Here is a 10,000-nt window from a genome sequence, read left to right as displayed (position 1 = left end):
ACCCTCATCGGTACTCCGGGGTAGCACCGGTACCCCCGCCCGGCGCTCCGGGGTAGTACCCGTAACCCTCATCGGTACTCCGGGGTAGCACCGGTACCCCCGCCCGGCGCTCCGGGGTAGTACCCGTACCCCGACCCGGTACTCCGGGGTAGCACCGGTACCCCCGCCCGGCGCTCCGGGGTAGTACCCGTAACCCTCATCGGTACTCCGGGGTAGCACCGGTACCCCCGCCCGGCGCTCCGGGGTAGTACCCGTACCCCGACCCGGTACTCCGGGGTAGCACCGGTACCCCCGCCCGGCGCTCCGGGGTAGTACCCGTAACCCTCATCGGTGCTCCGGCGTAGCACCGGTACCCCCGCCCGGCGCTCCGGGGTAGTACCCGTACCCCGACCCGGTACTCCGGCGTAGTACCCGTAACCCTCATCGGTACTCCGGGGTACGCCTGCCGTCCCTACGGGCACACGGGGTTAGACCCGCCCTCCCTACCTGACCCGCCCCCCCCCCCCCCCCCCCGCCGGGGTAGGCCCGGTACCCCTACCTCATGTTCCGGGGTAGGCCTGGCGTCCCTACTTGATCCTCCGGGGTAGTATCGGTACCCCTACTGGCGCTCCAGGGTAGACCTGCTGTCCCTAGCTGATCCTCCGGGGGAGGCTTGGCCTCCTTACCTGTGCCTCCGGGTAAACCTGGCCACGCCGCGGGGTCGGCCTGCACTCCCTGGCCGCGTTCCGGGCCGGTCCTGATTGATTTATTAAGACTGCTCCGTGATTCCACTTTTTAAAAATTTATTATGTCTGGCATCTTGTCTTTTACCACGCAGGCGGGCGGGCAGGCAGGCACGCGTCAAAAACGTGAGAGCAACTCGTTACCCGCAGTCGGTGTACTTTATCGGTAACGACTTCTTCGGGGAGAGGCGCCGACGCTGCTCTCTCGTCTCTGGACGAGTCGGTGGCCACCGGGGTACCGCGTAGCACCGTTGGCGTGGGATTCACTCCTAAACGAATACAGAATAATCGATACGCTATGAATCGTCATCGATTTAAGTTATTAACGGTTGACGAGCAAGGCTGGTTTGTATCGTTTATGGATCGTCACCTACCGACTGATTTAACGCCGCGCGGTAATACTCTTTCTGGCAGTCCATTAAATAACAAAACTCATTCGTTCATGCACGCTAGGTGTGCACCCCTTCATTGATAGCCGGAGAAGGAGTACGTACGTACGTACGTACGTACGTACCAGCGGATCGTCGCGGATTGAATGTGACTCGATTAGTAGTAAGAAGTATGATGAACTACCGACTCCTAAAGTTCGATTGCGGCGCTCCTTTAGGACCTTGCGACGCTCTTGGTTAACGTCAGCGTTCTCCGGCCCCTGCGTGATCACGCGTTAATTGTTCATTAGCTCTTACGCCGCGTCAGTCAGTCTTACTCACCTCGTTGTCGCCCTTTGCGATCGAGCGACGCTTACTTGTTAAGCAATTACCGAGGATGACGCGCGCGCGCCTTCCCTAGGCCGGCTCCCGTTCCTCGCCTGGCGCTCGTTCTCGACCGAGTCGTTCGTTACGAACGTGAGCTCGACCCGGCGGACGTTAATTCATTCCGGCAGAAGTCGGCCCGTATCGCCCTGTCGAAAACTATTAATTCACGCCTGAGTCACCCGTGGTTCGTTAATCCTTCCCTACGTTCCTCAGCCGTAGGGCCGGCGCACGTTAGGTTCTCTCAACAATTGGCGGGGAGCGACAGCTTAATCTCTGTCCTAAGCCGGCCCTGCCCCGCCGGCCTCCCTGCAGACCGCCCACCCGCCCCTGTCCCAGACGAGTTCTGTGTTAGGAAGCGCAACGCCCGCACCCCGTGCCTTTTGTATTACCATTTCCTTATCTATTTATTTTCTCGGTCTTTCCTCCCCAGCCCCCACCCCCACCCCCCACCCCCCAACCCCCACCCCCCCTTGCCTTTTTTTAATTCTTTGTCTCGCCGTCAGGGGCCGCGGACCGGGCAGAGGTGGCGGCGGCCCCCGTCCCGTCCCGTCCCGTCCCGTCTGCCGTGGCGAGCCCGGCCGGCCCGCCCGCCGAAGGAGGGCGGGCGGCTGCAGAGCCTGGCGGGTGGTGGCCCTGCACCCTGTCGCTCCCGGGCAGGGCCTCTTCTCGATCCACCGACATTCGAGCAAAAGCCGGTTCGTCCCGGTTAGTCCGGCTCTGCCGTGACGGGCGGCCGAGGGGTCGCGCGGCCCTCGCACGTTCCCCGCCCGTCGGTCGTGACCGGTACCTGATCGGGTCCCTCCCGGCTCGGAGGCGGCGGCGGCGGCGGCGGCTCATCACTGGGCTACCTCCGCGGGGGTCCGGCCTCCCTGGCACCGGGGTCGCGCAAAGCTGCTTTCGGCCGAGGGCGGGGGAGGAGAGCCCCTTCCCCGTCTCCTCGAGACCTGGCCGGAGGGGAGAAAAGCACAGCCCGTCAGCCATCAGCCGGACGCTCCCTTTGCCCACACCTTCCCCCTACCCCGCCGCGTTTTCTCCGGACGGGCCCCCATCCCGAGATAAACTCTCCAAGGACACGGCCGGCCTCCGAGGGACGGCGGTCTCGCAGGCCTCTGCAGAAAGTCAGTCGGCTGCCTGACACGCGGTCCCTGCGGCCAAGGCCGACTTAGCCGAGCGTCCTCGGAGACGATGAGCTCGCGTGGCCGCCGTGCCGGCTGACCGGCCCACCCCGGGGCCGTTTCCCCCCGCTCCCGTCGCTGAAGGAGCGGGCCCCCCACCACCACCTAAGGCCGCTGGGACCGTCCTCACCGCTCGAACGCATCCCGCCGGCGACGGAGCCGCTGACGCCCCTCTGTTAGAAGCGCGGCGCGCCTCTCCGGCAGCCCTGGCTGGGGCCCTGGAGGCCCAGGTCTCTGCCCAGGCCGAGGCACGCGGCTGCTGCTTTCCCAGGGACGGGTCCGACCGGGAGCCGAGCGCACCGCCCGTAGGCAGGCACGGGCGCAGGCCGGACGTCGCAGCGGCCGACCACCCGGGCTGTAACAGAGAAAGCGGCGTTAGCCACACCGTTACAAACCTTTCTCATTTCCATCTGCGTGCGCGCCCGCACCCCGCCAAAACAGGCCCCCGGCCCAAACGCCCACCGCCTGCTGCTGCAGCCGCTCACCCGCCCTTAGACGCGCGCGCGCGCGCGCGCCCCCCCTCCCCCAAACAGGGCCGCCGGCCGAACCTTCCGCCCGCTGCCGCACTCACCCACGTGCGCTCGCGCGCTCCCGAACAGGCCCCCCCCCCCCCCCCCCCCCCCACCGCCCGGTCCGAACCACCCGCCCGCCGCCTCGCTCACACACGTGCGCTCACGCGTGCACGCGCACGCACGCACTGCCCCCCCCCCCCAAACGAGTCCCCGCCCCAAACCTCCCGCCCGCCACCCCACCCACTCGCACGTGCCTACACACATGCGCGCACCCCCCCGCCCCCCCCCGCAACCGGCCCCCTCAGCCCAAACCCTCCACCCGCTGCCCCGCTCACAGTCGTGCGCTCAAACGCGTGCGCGCGCGCGCACCCCCCCGCCTCCGAAACAGGCCCCCGGGCCGACACCCCCCCCCCCCCCCCGCCCCGCGCCACGCAGTTCGCGCCGAGCCTGGCTGGCCCTGCTCCCCCCTTCCGCCACCAGGCTTGCCGCCCCGGGGATGGAAGGCGGGAGACTTTAGGACCCTGCGGCGTCCCTGCCGGCTCCGTGCCCGGGCGGCAGAGGGGAGCCCCCGGTGCCGTGCCGTCTCTAGACCCCAGCTGCCGAGTACCCTATCCTGCCGCACCCGTGGCCCCGCTCCCGCCCTCCCGCCAGCAGGTTTGCCGCTCCGGGCATGGACGGCGGGAGACTTTAGGACCCTGCGGCGTCCCTGCCGGCTCCGTGCCCGGGCGGCAGAGGGGAGCCCCCGGTGCCGTGCCGTCTCTAGACCCCAGCTGCCGAGTACCCTATCCTGCCGCACCCGTGGCCCCGCTCCCGCCCTCCCGCCAGCAGGTTTGCCGCTCCGGGCATGGACGGCGGGAGACTTTAGGACCCTGCGGCGTCCCTGCCGGCTCCGTGCCCGGGCGGCAGAGGGGAGCCACCCGGTGCCGTGCCGTCTCTAAACCCCAGCTGCCGAGTACCCTATCCTGCCGCACCCGTGGCCCCGCTCCCGCCTTTCTTTCTCAGTCAGCCACGCACTCGCCCTGCTGCACTCCTGCCCGCCCCCTCCGCGGGTGGAAAACTAAACGACTGGGGGGGGGGGACGGGACGGGACGGGACGGACGGACAGGGACGGGGGACAGAAGTAAAAAAAAAAAAAAAAACAACTCCAACCGATCCAAACAGAAGTCTTCTCCGAAAAGACACACCATCCCCCCTCGCCAGCCTACCTCTGCGCCAGGCTCCCCGCCTTGCTCGCCAGCCGCTCTCGCCCCCCTCTTTGCTAGCCTCCTTTCCCCTCCGCTGCTGCCGCCACGACTGAGCAGCAGACCGTTAGCCGTGGCGGGAAAAAACACAGTTGCCGGGGGCCCCGTTGCCGGGCTGCAGACCGCCCCACCCAGACACCCGCCCCCCAATCCCCCCACCCCCCCCGTCTCCGGGGCGCCGGAGAGTCTGCGATCGGGTGGGGGCCGGGGGGCCGGGGGCGGCGGGGGGGGGGGGGCTGCACCTACTGGCCTGCAGGTCCGGGACTGCAGCGCGGGGAGGGAGGGGGAGCACAGCCGTGCAGGGGTGCCTGTATCTGTGTGTGCCTGCGTCGCTCTCTGTATGTGTGTGCGCGCGCCTCTGAGCGCGCGTGTGTCGCGGGGGGGGGGGGGGGGGGGGGAGGTGGCGGTGCCTGCAGGATCGCAGACATGTATTTTAAAGTATTTATTTTATTCAAAAAAAGTAAAACGCCAAAAAAAAAAAAAAAAAAAAAAGGCGGGGGGGGGGGAATTAAAAACAACACCCCACCCCCAAAAAAAACCTCCAAGACCGCAAAAAACAAAACCAAAAGTCGGCGAGCGCCCAGCAGCGCCGTGGACCCGAACCTGAACCTGGCAAGGGGCGACCAGTCCTGAAGGCACCCAGTGAACAGCGAACTCGCGCCGGGGAGCTGGGCAGTTTGTGCCGGGGGCTGCCGCCTCTGCCCGGTCCCCCGCCGAGAGAATGGGGGGGAGGGAGGGGGCGGCGGCGGCGGAGCGGGGGGGCTGGCTGGTGTGGTGAAGCTGGCAAGTGCCTGGCAGCCACCGGGTCGGAGTAGGTGCGTGCACGTGCATGAGAACGACGAGGGTGGAAGGAGGGGGTCAGAAAACAAAAATTCTTTGAAAAACTGTTTTTTGTTAATATTGTGTTGGTATTTCCTACCGAAATCAATAAAGGTGAAATAACTCTTGCATCAGACAGGACGTTTAAACATGCTCCCTTGTTATAGAAGTGGTTCAAACGTGGGAAGGGGAGGGGGAAAGAAATGCCGTCCAGGAGAAACCGGGACGGGGTGGCCCTTTTATCAGATTTAGCTCAAATCTCAAAAGAAAAAGAAAAAAAAAAAAACACACGGAAAAAACGAAACAAAATCAGGCGCACCTGCCTCCCCCCCCCCCCCCCCCCCAAGGAGCACCGAACGGCCGCCAGGTCTACCCGGCTCCGGAGGCCGGCGCGGCCGCCGGCGGCGCCCGGAGGACGCGGGGTGTCGCCGCCGGAGCGGCCGGTGAAAAGGGCCGCCAGGTCTACCCGGCTCCGCGGCCGGCCGCCAGGTCTACCCGGCTCCGGAGGCCGGCGCGGCCGCCGGCGGCGCCCGGAGGACGCGGGGTGTCGCCGCCGGAGCGGCCGGTGAAAAGGGCCGCCAGGTCTACCCGGCTCCGCGGCCGGCCGCCAGGTCTACCCGGCTCCGGAGGCCGGCGCGGCCGCCGGCGGCGCCCGGAGGACGCGGGGTGTCGCCGCCGGAGCGGCCGGTGAAAAGGGCCGCCAGGTCTACCCGGCTCCGCGGCCGGCCGCCAGGTCTACCCGGCTCCGGAGGCCGGCGCGGCCGCCGGCGGCGCCCGGAGGACGCGGGGTGTCGCCGCCGGAGCGGCCGGTGAAAAGGGCCGCCAGGTCTACCCGGCTCCGCGGCCGGCCGCCAGGTCTACCCGGCTCCGGAGGCCGGCGCGGCCGCCGGCGGCGCCCGGAGGACGCGGGGTGTCGCCGCCGGAGCGGCCGGTGAAAAGGGCCGCCAGGTCTACCCGGCTCCGCGGCCGGCCGCCAGGTCTACCCGGCTCCGGAGGCCGGCGCGGCCGCCGGCGGCGCCCGGAGGACGCGGGGTGTCGCCGCCGGAGCGGCCGGTGAAAAGGGCCGCCAGGTCTACCCGGCTCCGCGGCCGGCCGCCAGGTCTACCCGGCTCCGGAGGCCGGCGCGGCCGCCGGCGGCGCCCGGAGGACGCGGGGTGTCGCCGCCGGAGCGGCCGGTGAAAAGGGCCGCCAGGTCTACCCGGCTCCGCGGCCGGCCGCCAGGTCTACCCGGCTCCGGAGGCCGGCGCGGCCGCCGGCGGCGCCCGGAGGACGCGGGGTGTCGCCGCCGGAGCGGCCGGTGAAAAGGGCCGCCAGGTCTACCCGGCTCCGCGGCCGGCCGCCAGGTCTACCCGGCTCCGGAGGCCGGCGCGGCCGCCGGCGGCGCCCGGAGGACGCGGGGTGTCGCCGCCGGAGCGGCCGGTGAAAAGGGCCGCCAGGTCTACCCGGCTCCGCGGCCGGCCGCCAGGTCTACCCGGCTCCGGAGGCCGGCGCGGCCGCCGGCGGCGCCCGGAGGACGCGGGGTGTCGCCGCCGGAGCGGCCGGTGAAAAGGGCCGCCAGGTCTACCCGGCTCCGCGGCCGGCCGCCAGGTCTACCCGGCTCCGGAGGCCGGCGCGGCCGCCGGCGGCGCCCGGAGGACGCGGGGTGTCGCCGCCGGAGCGGCCGGTGAAAAGGGCCGCCAGGTCTACCCGGCTCCGCGGCCGGCCGCCAGGTCTACCCGGCTCCGGAGGCCGGCGCGGCCGCCGGCGGCGCCCGGAGGACGCGGGGTGTCGCCGCCGGAGCGGCCGGTGAAAAGGGCCGCCAGGTCTACCCGGCTCCGCGGCCGGCCGCCAGGTCTACCCGGCTCCGGAGGCCGGCGCGGCCGCCGGCGGCGCCCGGAGGACGCGGGGTGTCGCCGCCGGAGCGGCCGGTGAAAAGGGCCGCCAGGTCTACCCGGCTCCGCGGCCGGCCGCCAGGTCTACCCGGCTCCGGAGGCCGGCGCGGCCGCCGGCGGCGCCCGGAGGACGCGGGGTGTCGCCGCCGGAGCGGCCGGTGAAAAGGGCCGCCAGGTCTACCCGGCTCCGCGGCCGGCCGCCAGGTCTACCCGGCTCCGCGGCCGGCCGCCAGGTCTACCCGGCTCCGGAGGCCGGCGCGGCCGCCGGCGGCGCCCGGAGGACGCGGGGTGTCGCCGCCGGAGCGGCCGGTGAAAAGGGCTGTCAGGTCTACCCGGCTCCGGCGGGACTTAGTCGCATTTCGGGGGCTGTGAGGTAGACCTGATAGCCCCACCACTTTCTCGGAGCTGGCGAAGGGGTCGCTGTTTTTCGCTGCCTCCAGTTACGTCATCGTAAAAGTCGGTCTCATTGGCAGGTCTCCCCGGTGGGCAGGGACCGCACTCTTGGAGCCGGCCGGGGGCGGGGACGTGATCCTCCGTACTATAGGAGCTGGTGGTGACTGGTGCACGGAGCAGCGCTAGTGAGCGGCTGCAAGGCCTACGGCTCAGCCGGCGAAGTGGGGCGCTGGGCGGCCGTTGTGGTGGTGGTTTCCCTGGTGGTTCGGCTCGTTGTTTCTCCGTTCGGCCTGTTTGTCTCCCGGTGTTTTTCGAGTAAGCCAGCCGGGTGCCTGCGAGGGTCTGGCAGGCTGCGGTGGCTGTTGACCGAGTGGTGCGAGAGGTGCAAAGGTGGATTCCGCAGGGCAAAGCCCGGTGGCCGGTGGTGGCCACCGGCACTCGAACGCTGGAAGACCGGGCGGAGTCGAGCCTGCCTCGGCTTTCCCCCGGCCCCGGAGGGCCCGATGATGGCAAAGGTGAGCGCTGGGATATGCGAGGGCAGCTGCCCGTGAGCGTCCAGCCCGCCGCGGCCGCCGCCGGCTCCTGAGGGCCTGGTGATGGGCGGGCGAGGTGGCGGCACCTCGTCCTTTTTTCTCTGGCCTTAAGCTGGAGCGCGCAGAGCGGCAGCTGGATGCAGACGGCTGGGGGGTCTCGTGCATGTGCCGCAGCTTCCCCCAGCCCCCGAGGGCCCGATGATGGCACAGGCGAGAGGCCGCAGCGCCTCGTCCTGTTTTTGCCGGCATGAGCCATGAGTGGGCGGCCTGTGGTGTCCGGCCTGCCCCGGCTTGCCTGGTTGCAGGAGGGCTCGGTGGAAAGGTCTGCAGCGCTGTACCGGGTTAGAGGTGGCGGCACCTCATCGCGTTTTCTCTGGTCTTAAGCCAGAGCCCATGCACGTATTGGGCAGAGCGCAAGCGGCAGCCGGTCCCGTGGCCGGCAGCCGGATGCAGACGGCTGGGGGGTTCTCGTGCATGTGCCGCAGCTTCCCCCAGCCCCCGAGGGCCCGATGATGGCACAGGCGAGAGGCCGCAGCGCCTCGTCCTGTTTTTGCCGGCATGAGCCATGAGTGGGCGGCCTGTGGTGTCCGGCCTGCCCCGGCTTGCCTGGTTGCAGGAGGGCTCGGTGGAAAGGTCTGCAGCGCTGTACCGGGTTAGAGGTGGCGGCACCTCTTCGCGTTTTCTCTGGCCATAAGCTGGAGCCCGCAAAGCGGGAAGAAAATTGCGGCCGTACCTGGTGGCTGGCTAAGCCGAACGCAGGCGGCTGGGGTTGTCTAGCTTCTGTGGCATTCCCCGGCCCCGAACACCCGTGTGTGGCATGGGTCCAGGCGCGTTTCCTTTTTCCAACCCCCCCCGCGATGGCAAGCGGTTGCCTGTGGGGCGGGCAAAGACCGGCAGCCGGTGGTGGTTGCCGGCACTCGAACGCTGGAAGAGCTGGGGGAGTTGAGCCTGCCGTGGCCTTCCCCCAGTTCCGTTGACCTCCCTCAAGGGAATCGCTGTCTGGAGCCGGGTGGCCCGTGGCACCCGCCCCTCCCCGATTTGACTGATCCAGACCCACAGGCAGCGCCCGCTGAGGCGTCCTCGGGTGCGTCGGAGAGCCTCCACGGCGGGCCGGCTCTGCCGGTGTTCAGGCCGTTGGAGCACCTCTCGCAGGCGTTGCCCTCACTCGCACGCAGAGCCCCCGCACCTGCCATCCACCCACGGGTGGTGACGGGTGCGAGTGGCCGTCGCTGTCCCAGGACCCGTGGCCGTGGGGCCTCCGCTCCTTCCTTCTTTCCCTTCCCTTACTGATCGATGAGGCGTTTAGGGCGCGTCGGAGGGGCTTCCCGGCGGGCCGGCTCTGCCGGTGTTCAGGCCGGCGTTGCACCTCTCCGCAGACGTTGCCCTCTCACTCGCACGCAGAGCCTCCGCACCTGCCGTCCGCCCCCGGGTGGCGACGGGTGTGAGTGGCCGTCGCTGTCCCAGGACTCGTGGCCGTGGGGCCTCCGCTCCTTCCCCTTTTCCCTTTCCTCACTGATCGATGAGGCCGTTCGGGTCGCGTCGGAGAGGGCCCTCGGCGGGCCGGCTCTTCTGTGCTCCCCGTAATAGGGAGTCACGGCAGTGTCCGGTGTTCAGGCAGGGTGGTCTCCTTTCCAATTCGCTTCCCGTTGCATGCGAAGTGTTGTCCTCCACCCCTCCGAGCGAAGGGGGCTGCGATGGCGGCAGTGTCGTCCTCCCCTGCTCAGCGGGGTTCCTCGGGCTTCTTTACTGAATCGGGCTGTGTGACGGCCGCGTGGCCCCGCGAGCCCTCAGGTGTCCTGAAACACGCGAGGCGCCGGTGCTGGCCTCGGTCCGGGTACCCGCAGGTGCCGGCCGCGAGCAGCGCTGGGCGGTGGGGCGGCTGAGCCAAGGAAACGGGGAAAGAAGGCGAGTGTGGGCTGCACCTGCCCGGGTGGGCCCCCGAGGCGTGCCGCGGGCGGCAGGGGGGCGTCCCCCTCCGC

This window comes from Haliaeetus albicilla, unplaced genomic scaffold (assembly GCF_947461875.1).
Source record: "Haliaeetus albicilla unplaced genomic scaffold, bHalAlb1.1 scaffold_57, whole genome shotgun sequence".
Classification (NCBI taxonomy): Eukaryota; Metazoa; Chordata; class Aves; order Accipitriformes; family Accipitridae; genus Haliaeetus; species Haliaeetus albicilla.
Note: the sequence above shows the minus strand (reverse complement) of the source record.